At 47.8% G+C, this 10951-nt stretch overlaps 1 long non-coding RNA gene across 1 annotated transcript; it reads left to right on the forward strand.

The window, feature by feature from the left end:
- Positions 1–328: 328 nt before the first annotated feature.
- On the forward strand, positions 329–4969 carry LOC130873720 (uncharacterized). Its single transcript, XR_009057030.1, has 3 exons — positions 329–558; positions 3089–3339; positions 4246–4969. It is a non-coding gene; the product is annotated as an uncharacterized LOC130873720 (long non-coding RNA).
- The last annotated feature ends 5982 nt before the right edge of the window (positions 4970–10951 follow it).

Raw genomic sequence — 10951 nt, forward strand, 5'->3', positions numbered from 1 at the left:
CCTACTTCAGAAGGAGCTTGAAGCGATGGATACTCAACAGTAGCGTCTGTGTGATAGGATCTGTCTTTCTCATCGTGGCATGAAGAAGACGCTATTGAAGGCCGAGGCTTCTAAACATCAATCCTTCCACTGTGCACAGTGGCTTCCCACTGGGTAAGCTGCTGGCTTTCCGGAGTGGTCCTCTGTTGAGCAAGAACGCACAGTTCTGCTGACAAGAAGATTGCAGACGGAAGGGGGCTGGAGAGACGGCTTTGTGGTTAAGAACCCTGGCTGCTCTTCCAGAGGAACTGGAAACTCTGTCCAACACCCTCTGTGGGCACCATGCATGTAATCGGTGCACAGACATACATGCAAGCAAACTATCCAGACACATGAAACATAAAAATTTTTAAAAAATCTCGATGGTGCTTTCGCAGGATTTTTATGGCACCTGAATGAATGTGTCATTAGTGAACGCACTGGCCTTGTCTCTGTGTCTTGAATTATCATCAGGTCTGAAGGGCTTCAACTGCCACTGAAGCGCTGGACAGATAGTGTCACCTGCCAGCAGGAAGTCAGGTACCGTGTTGTTTGGAATGGACCTGGCAGGGTGGGTTGATGGTGAGCCGGTGGGGGTAGGGTGTGGGGAGAGGTTTGGAGGGAGTTTGTGTTGCTGCATTTTGGTTTTTATTATTTTGGTGTTTCTAAGGCGTTGTGTGAATCATGGGGAGAGTTTCTTGCTTTGCTCAGGGGGGATCAGCTTTAAAACCATTAAAAGTAAAGTTCTCAGGCTTTTGGTTTGGTTGTGAATCATTTCTTCAGAAGATTTATCTCTCAGAAGTCACAAAATCAGGGTTCAAGGCTTGACATGCTGAAAACCAGGCCCCAGAGTGAGGTTAAATTGTGATGATAATGTCACAGTGGCTACCTGCTTTCTTGGTGTCCCCGCCTCGCCTTACCCTATTGGGGCTTTGTAACCTCAGTACTTGTGACATTTTGGCCTGGCTGACTCCACTGTGGGTGTCTGTGTCGTTTATCCTGACTAACTTCCCTGTTGTTGGCATCAATGCACCAACAGAGAGGATCGTGAGAAGATAACGTTAGAACCTGGACTAGACTTTGGCTCAGAACACAACACCCGCCACAGCCTGTCCCCCTCTCCCAGATACTGATAGGCAACCCCACCGAGGAGTCGAGGGGCCCGTGACTAACATAATTCCAGCTGCCAGCATTTCTCTTCTGCAGAACTGACTGTATATCCAAGTGGGTATTGGTGGCCCACATCCTTCTTCCCACTGCTTCCCCAGCCTCTTGCCTGGGAATCGAAGTGCCTGGCTGCCGGTTCCTACTCTAAAACCTCCACATCCTCAGAAGAGATCCCCACTTCAGTCATATGCACCCTGATTCCTCTTTTCAGAGCCCCTGACATGTTGTCTGTGCCTGATCCTGGGGTCCCAAACTCTCCTCAGAGTTCCCACCATGCTGTTTGTCTGTCTGTCTCTCCATGGAGTTAATAATTCTAACAAACTTCTTATCCTCAACAACCTGCCTCAGCATCCTCTTGAACCTCGCATCCAGGACTTTCAATGACAACCAAAAAAAAAAATTTCAGAAACTGACCCAAGTGCCTTTGGTGGAAAGCTATCTGTTTACACCATCGAGTTTCTTTCAGCTCTCAGCACAGAGTCGCTGCAACGGGAAATAAATGAGGAAGCATTGCACAGCTGGACACTGGAGTCAGGGGATTGGAGAAGCATCCGTCGTGTGTGGTTCAGGGTGCCTGAGTAGAGCCAAGCCTACCTCTCCCTCTTCACAATTCTCTGATCTTCAGCAAGGTCCACGATGCCTTCTGGACTCTCTCAACTTTTAAGTGGGAATCACAGTGATACCTTGGGCCCAGGACACCATGAGATGCCAACGCAAAGACAAATTCAGAAGGGCACATGGATGCATTGAGGACTACATCCAAGAAGTCAGCTGTGCTCTAGTAACAGGCTTGGGAAAAATGGATTTCCCTGGACCTGACCATCAAACTAGCTGGAGGTGTAGTGGGGAAGGGTTCCTGTTTCCCAGAAAGACATGCACAGCTTGTCAGACTGCCTCACAGGATGAGACTGAATGAAGCCCAGACCAAATGAAGCCCAGACATTCTGGCCAGGACTGCTTAGATGTATATGTTCCTAGCCCTCTGTTTAAATTTTAATTCCACTTTAGGCTTCTGAAGTGGGCTTGAAGTGGTCACTGGACCTCTTTCTGCCTCTTCCCAATGTGGCCATAGTGAACCAATCTCTTTTTTCTACTTTTCACTGGTTATTTGGCTGTTTAAATGGGCTGGAGGGCAGGTGGCGGAACTTGACTTCTTGGGGTGGAGACTGTGAACCTGAGCTTGGCGATACTCCCGGCTTTTTGAGATTCCCACGAGGTGAGTTCAGTCCCAGTCCCAGAGCTGCTGCCATGGGAGCCTCCTCAGGAGGGATTTCCAGGGGAGGCCTGTGTGAGTTCACCTCCGCACTTCTGTTCTAAGCAGTGTTCTCTACTCTGCTCCCTGGGTGGCAATCTCAGTTCTTCCTTTAATTCCCACCCAAAACCAAGAGAGGAACCAAATGAAAAAGGAAAAACTCCCTTGCATAAAGTAATTTTTGTGTGTGATCCGTTCACTGAATATAAAGGGCTAAGGAGAAGCTGCCACGTGACTGCTGGGAATCAAACCTGGGTCTTCTGCAAGAGAAACGTGTTCTCATCCGCTAAGCCATCTCTCCAGCCTCCTCTTTACTGTCTCCCTCTGAATCCTTCTTATCACTAAGGTCTGGCTTGGACCACCAAGTAGTTTCTTCTGCCTTTGACCAGCCACTTTATTTTCCTTTCTGGCTTCATTATTACAGAAACCATCCATTAATTAACTTGCCAGTTGTTACCTGCTCCCTCCACCAGACTTCTCCTGAGAGTATGACTCTTAGCAGTCTGCACAGCCCAGGGATCCCATGCCCCGAATAACCCTGAGCCACCAGGACACTAGTCATCCTGCCATAAGGCCAGGGCTGCAAATATCATGTTCACCTAAGTGCCCCATCTCTGGGCAGTTCAATGGATCTCTATTCTTTTGCTTCAGGTTATTTTCATGATGACAGCCCCCCGCCACCACCACCTTAGCCCTTCCCTTCTGATGGTAAAGTGAGCTACATGTGCAGCCTTGAGCTGGTGGCACTTTGGGGAGTGAGGACTCAAGAGTTTGTGTGGCACTCAGCGCAGAGGAAGGGAAGCTTGAAAAGGACACAGATCTACAGGCAACACTGGAGACACAAGCCCTGGCTCAGAAGCCCTGGCCCAGCGTCTCAGGGACTTGAAACCTCAGATCTACAGGTAACACTGGGAGACATAAGCCCCGACCCAATTTCTCAGGGACTTGAAGCCTGGCACTGGTTTCCTCTGCACCTAACCTGCAAGGCGCAGGCTAACTTTAGAAAGGATGCCTTAGAGAAGTCCAAGAAATCTCGGAAGCTGGCAAGATGATTTGTTTCTTCAAGGAGATGCTCAGGGCAAGGGTCACAATGAGGATACCATAGAGGAAGGGAACTGGAAAGAGGGTGTCTTACTGTACTGGGAGCTGGAACCTTGTGGTTACAGTGGGGTGGATGGTGGGGGACGTGAGTAGATAAATGAATGAGGTAAGCAGGAGGTGGGAGGCGCAGACAGCTTTTCCGAATGATGTCGCTAGGTGGCACCCTAAGACAGACGCTGCAAGGTGGGACATCAGAAAGAGCAGGCGAATTCTTCAAGCCGCTTCCCCGGAAATGACTCAGCAGGGATGACTTCAGTAGTTGGGTGTTCTTTGGCGTGAGAACCAAGCAGGACCACATCACCTCCGTACAGTCGGCGCTGGGTGCAGATGAGATCGTCTCTTGGTTCATTCACGTGTTGTCTGCGTTCCACTCATCCTCAGAGTCCAGTCCTGTTTCTGGTGTACCTGGGCAGTGCAGCGAGGGTGCCTGAGACTGACGCCTGCCCTTGAAACATGAAGGAAACGGGGACACAGTGGAGAACACCGTGACCCAGCCCAGTCCAACCCACAGTTCTAGCTCATTCTCTCCCTCCTCTGAAACGAGGCACCCCTTACCAATTTTGCCGGGTGCCTGGCATTTATTACAACTGCCCTACAGTTTGAGGAGCTTCTTTGGAAAGTACATATCTTATCTCCCCAGCTGTGGAATGTAACACATATTGGTCATGTCTGATTAGTGACTTTTATCTTATCCCCCTCCCCCACAGCACTCGACATATTCCCTGGACCGATGGCGTGTTTGGTAACGATCTGATGGTGACGATGATGAGGGTGAGGGTGATGGCAGCGATGGCAGTGATGATGACGAAGAATCCATAGGCCTTCTGCAATGAGTTTGTGTACCCTGCCTAGCGAGTCCTACACATCACAGATGTTAACAATGACGACCGACACAGTTGCTGAAGCAGGAGGTGTGGGAGCCAGATACGAGGCTAATCAGTAGTTCCACTTCCAGAAGGAGCCATGTCTTGGGCAGTAAGTGGCCCAAAGACGCCTTGAAGCAGGGCTTTTACTACCCTCGTCACTATGCCTGTGCTTCTGTCTGGAGGATTTTATCAGAGCGGTTTGAACCTTGCTAGACAAAGGCTCAATCCTCACCTCTAGCTGGGCTGAAATCGGAAGGATGCAAGGCTTAAAAATCAGTAATGATACTCCCTGATTCTCCCATGCACGGGAGCATTCCTTGTATGAAAGTCATTTGTGGGGGCTGGAGAAATGGCTCAGTGGTTAAGAGCATTGCCTGCTCTTCCAAAGGTCCTGAGTTCAATTCCCAGCAACCACATGGTGGCTCACAACCATCTATAGTGAGATCTGGTGCCCTCTTCTGGCGTGTACATGTTAGGAGAACATTGTATACATAATAAATAAATAAGTCTTTAAAATATTAGAAAGTCATTTGTGGGGCACCTCCGCATGTCGCTTACTTTACTATTAGCTGACAATGAGACAATAAACAGCTAAAGAGAACCCGGCCTCCGTCCTTGCCAAGTTTAAAATCTTTGCGCCAGCAATCAGATTATCACATACACCAGACAGAGTGGTATATAACTGTAATATATATATAACTGTATATAACTGTAATCCCAGTGCTCAGAAGGTGGGGACAGGAAGATCATGGTCATCCTTGGCTATATAGTTAGGGACAGTCTGAGCCACAGTGCTCCGTCTCACACTGAAGTACAAAGTTATGGCTGTGGTAAGTACTCCATGGGAGAGGTATATGAAAGTATGTTGTAGGAAAAAGATTTAGACAAGAAAGAAGCCCTGTGCACTCCACAGAAGCAGGAAACTATGGAAACAGATGTCTGAACCAAGCCAGATATGGCCGCAATGGAGCAACCCCACTCCCATCCCCCACCCCTGCCTCCACACTGTATGCGCCTCCTGCAGAGGAGGAAATTGACCAACGGTCTTGTCGCTGATCTTTGAAGATGTCCTGCCCAGAAGGAAGTTAGCAGAAAGGTTTACACACTAAAAACTTAATAGCCAGACACCCACTGGCTGTCCACAACTTACTGGTCACCTGCTCTGTCACCTTAACTGGGAAAGACACTGGACAGTGCATATGAGACAAGCCATTTGTTCAGGTTCCTGGGACCTTCCCAGTTTCAGCACCGAAAGCCCCATCTTCTGGGACTGTTCTGCCTTAAACCTGAAACTTCTCACCGCCTGGGACCTCCTCAGTCCTGGGCAAGTGAGGACAGTCAGTCACCTGAGTGTCTGCCCAACATTGCTCCTTGATTTCCACCTCTCTCAGGTGAACCCAGGTTCTCAGGACTAAAAGCATCCTCATCCAGGTCTTCCCCGCAGAGTTGGTGGGGAAAGATCCAAATAACAGTGAGTTCCTTTGATCTTTGTGAGACAGGTCTCACTCTGTAATTTAAGCTGGTCTGAAACTTACTATGTAGCCCAGGTTAGCCTCAAACTTGAGATCCTCCAGTCTCAACCTCCTGAATTCTAGGATGGTGGTCAGGTACCACCATACCTGGCCACTGGCGAATTGATGAATATTGACAGGTGATATTTTTTGAGGCTAGGACTAAGAACCATTGTGCTAAATAATCTAAGTGCTTTGTGGCACCTTCATGTACAGACTCCTAGCTCGTTTACTGCCAAGTTCCGGTGCTAGCTTGGGTTGGACTTCCTATGAGTGACGCAACATACCATATTCTCTCTCTCTCTCTCTCTCTCTCTCTCTCTCTCTCTCTCTCTCTCTCTCTCCTACCCTCACTTCTCTTCTCTTTTGTTCTTTCTACCTAGGAATGCAGGTATGCCTGACTCTGACCCATGCATCAGTGCTTTTGGCCCAGTCCAGTCAGTGATGTCTCTCCTTCTGTCCTACCTCTGACCAGGGCAGCTCCCTGACAGCCCCTCTGACACCTCACAAGAAAAACTAGAAGAGGTCTCTGGGGGTGGTGTCCACGACAGAGGATAGCTTAGAGAGGTGGCTCAGCAGTTAAGAGCACCTGCTCCTCTTCCAGAGGACTGAGGCCCAGCACTTGTATCAGGGGCCAGTGAATGTGCAAATAGCGCAACTGCTTTGCCAAACAGTTTAATGGGTGGGTGAGCTGCTGTGACTTTAGCTTCAGGGGATGGATTTTCACTACTTTCTGGCCTCAGCAAGCACCTGACTACACCCATAATATGTGTGTGTACGTGTGTGTGTGTGTATAAGTTTTTTTTTTTTTTAAGTTCTTCCAAGACAGAGCCCAGAGCTGTGTTTGGAGTTCTCCTTACTCTCTTCAGTGAGACATTTCTCAGTTGACCTCCTGGGTGTCGGTCCTGGGATACTATGTGTGGTTGCTTGAAGACCCTCCTTTCATTCTTGTCTAGGGGTTGGTGGTTTGGGGGTTTGCCGTGCTCCATACTAGACATCTACTGTATCCTACTGTATAGGATATGATTTCTAAACCATCTCAGTGCTTCTGAGGAGTCGACTCTAATGTAGAAGATTCTTCTAGTGTTCCCGCCACCAAGAACTTTAAGTCTGCTTCAGTCAGTCCCTGCTTGGCAGCATAGGTAAGGCGCTTTAGTGGAATAAAGTCTTTCTGACAGAGGTTACCTCAGCAGTTAGATGCTGACAGTGAAAAACAAATGATCCTCACCTCACACCGCATATAAGCAGTAACCTGAAATAGTCGTGTGATTAGTACTGACTGTCAACTTGTCTGGATCTAGAATGGCCTGGGAGACAAGCTTTGGGGCATGCTGGTGGAAGACTGCCCAGGTTATTAGTTCAGCTTCTCATTTCTGGGAGGATTCTCTAGAGGTTAATTGAGGTGGCAGACTCCCCCACAGGGGGTAGCATCATTCCATGGGTCCTTAGCTGAGGAAAAGGTGGAAAGTGACCTGGGCAGTCACCATTTTTGTCTTGACAGGAGATGTGATGGACTCGCTGCCCAGGGCTCCTAACACAAGGGCTCCTGTACCGTGATGGACTTCACCCTTGAACTGTGGCTCCTTTCTCGACTTTGCAGGCACAGGAACAGCGACTAAACATTCCCAGGGTTTTGTTGTTGCTCTTGTTTGTTTGCTTTTGAGACAGGGTTTTTTTCTGTGTAGCCCTGATTATCCTGGAACTCTCTATGTAGAAGGTTGGCCTTGAACTCAAAATCTGCCTTGGCCTCTCAAGAGCTGGGATTAGAGGTGCGCGCCACCGCCGCTGGGTGTAAAAGGTGAGATTATAAAATTCTAGCGGACAGCAGCAGGAAACTCTCTTCCATTAAGCAATGACTTTTAGATAAGTCATGAGGAATACAACTTTTAAAAAGGAATAAGTAACTGGGCAGTAGTGGCACATGCCTTTATTTTTAGCACTCTGGAGGCAGAAGCCTCTGAGGAGATCTGAGTTCGAGGCCAGCCTGGTCTACAGTGTGAGTTCCAGGACAGCCAGGGATACACAGAGAAACCTTGATCAAAGAGAGAGAGAGAGAGAGAGAGAGAGAGAGAGAGAGAGAGAGAGAGAGAGAAGGCATTTCTAAAGAAAAGAAAAAGTCATGGGCTGACAGGAAACTTTTGCAAAATGTATTTCCAGATATTGAGATTGTGCTAAAGATATCACTGCATGTAAAGTTACTATTTGATAATAGATAAAAACAGATGAGAAGGTAAAATTCTTACTAACACTTCACCAAAGAGTAGAGGTCACGCTCAGTGAAGGGGACCCCTGCACAACAGGGGGTCCCTCCCAGACCCCGGATTAGCCACAGCCTCCATCCAAACACCTGTTTTCACAGAGATTCTTTATTAAGCAGGGAAGAAAGTTAAAATGGCTCCTTTCTGATCCTTGCAGAAAAACAACAACAAATGACCTTGCAGGTGTAATTTTAAGAGAAAAAGGGGAGGTCTGTGTTAGAATGAGCTAGGATGTGGTGGCCAAGGAGATGGGGGATGAGGGAGAAAGGGAAGAGGACAGGGGAAAGGGGGCAGGAATATTTGTCCTGGAGACAGGCATGGCACATAGGAAAATGGAGGTTTATAAAGGTAAAGGGGGAAACCCGGTGTTAGGATGAGGTGTTTAATTTTAATTGGCAAGTTAATTGGGTGAATCAAAGGGGGCTTCTCATTGCTGGACCTCAATATTTCAATAGCTGGACCTTGATAGACAGCCTCAGGAGGAGAAAGTGGCCAAGTAAGGAAATAGAACTTGGTGGCTAGCTTTAAGAATGCAACCTAACAGTTTAGTAAGACAGAGGGAATCCGGGAAGGCCTGCCAGATCCATGCTCGCCACGCTAAAGCTGGTCAGAATCACTTCACTTAGTGTAAATAGAAATCAAAAAGCTGCAGCTAGAAACCACACCAAAGGCAATGTATGCCCAGTGCAGGCAGGCAGGAAAGAGAACAACACAGTAGCAGTCTTTTGTGAGCGCATCCAGCCACTAGGGCTCTCCTCACTGCTGATGTCTAAGTAAATAGCACAACCGCTTTACAAAAACAGTTCAGTGGGTCAGTGAGATGACTCAGTGGGTAAAGATGCTTGCCGCCAGGCCTGACAACCGGACCTGGATCCCCAGAACCCTGATGGTGGATGGAGAGAGCCAACTCCCTCAAGTTGTCCCCTGACTTCCACAAGTGGCACAGCATGTGTGTGCCCCTACATATACATGCCAAATAAACACATAAATGCAATAAAAAATGAAAGCCATGGCTCAGTATTTCTTGTAAAGCTGAACAAAACACCATATGGCCGAATAATTCCACTTCTAGGTATTTGTATAAGAGAAATGAAAAAAATCATTTATGCAACAACGTATGTGTTTCCAGAAGCCTGATAGCCCCGCATAGGACATAACAGAATCTCAATCACCTGGTAAAGGGCAAACAAATTGTGACATTGACACATAGTAGCGCACCACCAGCCTTGAAAAGGCAGTAAGGCTGCTCCGGGCCAGCTTGGATTCATCTCAAAAGCAGGGGGAGTAAAAGAAGCCATGCAAGAGAGATCAAAGGGACAGCTTATGCTGGAGAGGATGTGGGGTAAAGAGAACACGCTCCCATCGCTGGTGGAATGCGAACTGGTACAGTAGTTTTGGAAATCAGTATGGCGATTTCTCAGAAAATTAGGAAACAACCTATTGAAAATGAATTTCTTTTAAGAACACGGATCTCTCCCCTACACCCTCCGTTTTCTTATCTGTGAGGGGGAAGGCCCTCGTGTTTGGATGGCCAAAGTTATTCAGAACTCATTTTTTGTTTGTTTTTTTGTTTGTTCCAGACTTACGCAGAATCTCAGCACCTAGCTCAGGTCTGGCACACGAGACTTCAAAATGACTTGTGAGAAAAAAAAATAAATGAAAGCAGGAGGGGGCTTGTCAGGAAGGTTTCGGTAGGAGGAGAAGAGGGTGAGACATGACACTGAGTGAAAGGCTAAAGTTCGCCGGGCGTTGGTGGCGCACGCCTTTAATCCCAGCACTCGGGAGGCAGAGGCAGGCGAATCTCTGTGAGTTCAAGTGCAGCCTGGTCTACAAGAGCTTGTTCCAGGACAGGCTCCAAAACCACAGAGAAACCCTGTCTCGAAAAACCAAAAAAAAAAAAAAAAAAAGAAAGGCTAAAGTTCATTGTACTTTAGTGAGAAACTGCCAAAGAAGGAATAAACAACCAAACCAAACAACTGATCCTGCTTCCCTCTTAGCTGGATTAGAGTTCCCCAGAGGCCGAAGAGAGGCCGCTGCTGCCACACATGGAAGCATGGTTCTGAGTATTTAAGATTAAGGAAAATGAACTATGGTAGAGAGATTTAAGCATATCACTGTCTTTCAAAGGACCTAGGGAAGCTACCTCTGAAGCCATAGTTGATGTGTTTCCTATTTCTCGTTTACTGTTGCATCTGATAAAGACCGTACCCTTAAAAAAATCACTGGATTTAAAAACAAAACCTTGTTTGTAGACAATTTTGTCCAAAAGGTATGCAGAGTTACCATACACTCCTAGGTGCATACACCTAAAAGAGATGGACACATATACCCGCACAAGCACTCGCCCGCAGGTGTTCCTGGCAGCCTTACTCATAACTGCCCCACAGGAGTGAAAGCAGTCCAAAGGACCAGCAGATGATGAATGGATAAATTAAATACAGCGTATCCACAAAGTGGAATATTATTCCACAATAACAATGGGGGATGACTCAGTGGTTAAGATGCCTGGGGTGCACATGTGAGAGTCTGAGTTGGGAGCCCCAGAATGCACATAAAAAGCTAGACAAAGTGGTTCGTGACTGTGAGCCCAGTCTTGGCAGGGGAGGAGGCAGGAAGGTGCCTGAGACTCACTGGTCAGCCTCAGCCAAACCAACGAGTTCCAGCTTCAGGGAGAGACCCTGTCTCAAAAAATTAAGGTGGAAGCCGGGCCGTGGTAGCGCACGCCTTTAAGCCCAGCACTCGGGAGGCAGAGGCAGGCGGATCTCTGTGAGTTCAAGG

The sequence above is a fragment of the Chionomys nivalis genome, chromosome 4 (genome assembly GCF_950005125.1).
Source record: "Chionomys nivalis chromosome 4, mChiNiv1.1, whole genome shotgun sequence".
NCBI classification, from domain to species: domain Eukaryota; kingdom Metazoa; phylum Chordata; class Mammalia; order Rodentia; family Cricetidae; genus Chionomys; species Chionomys nivalis.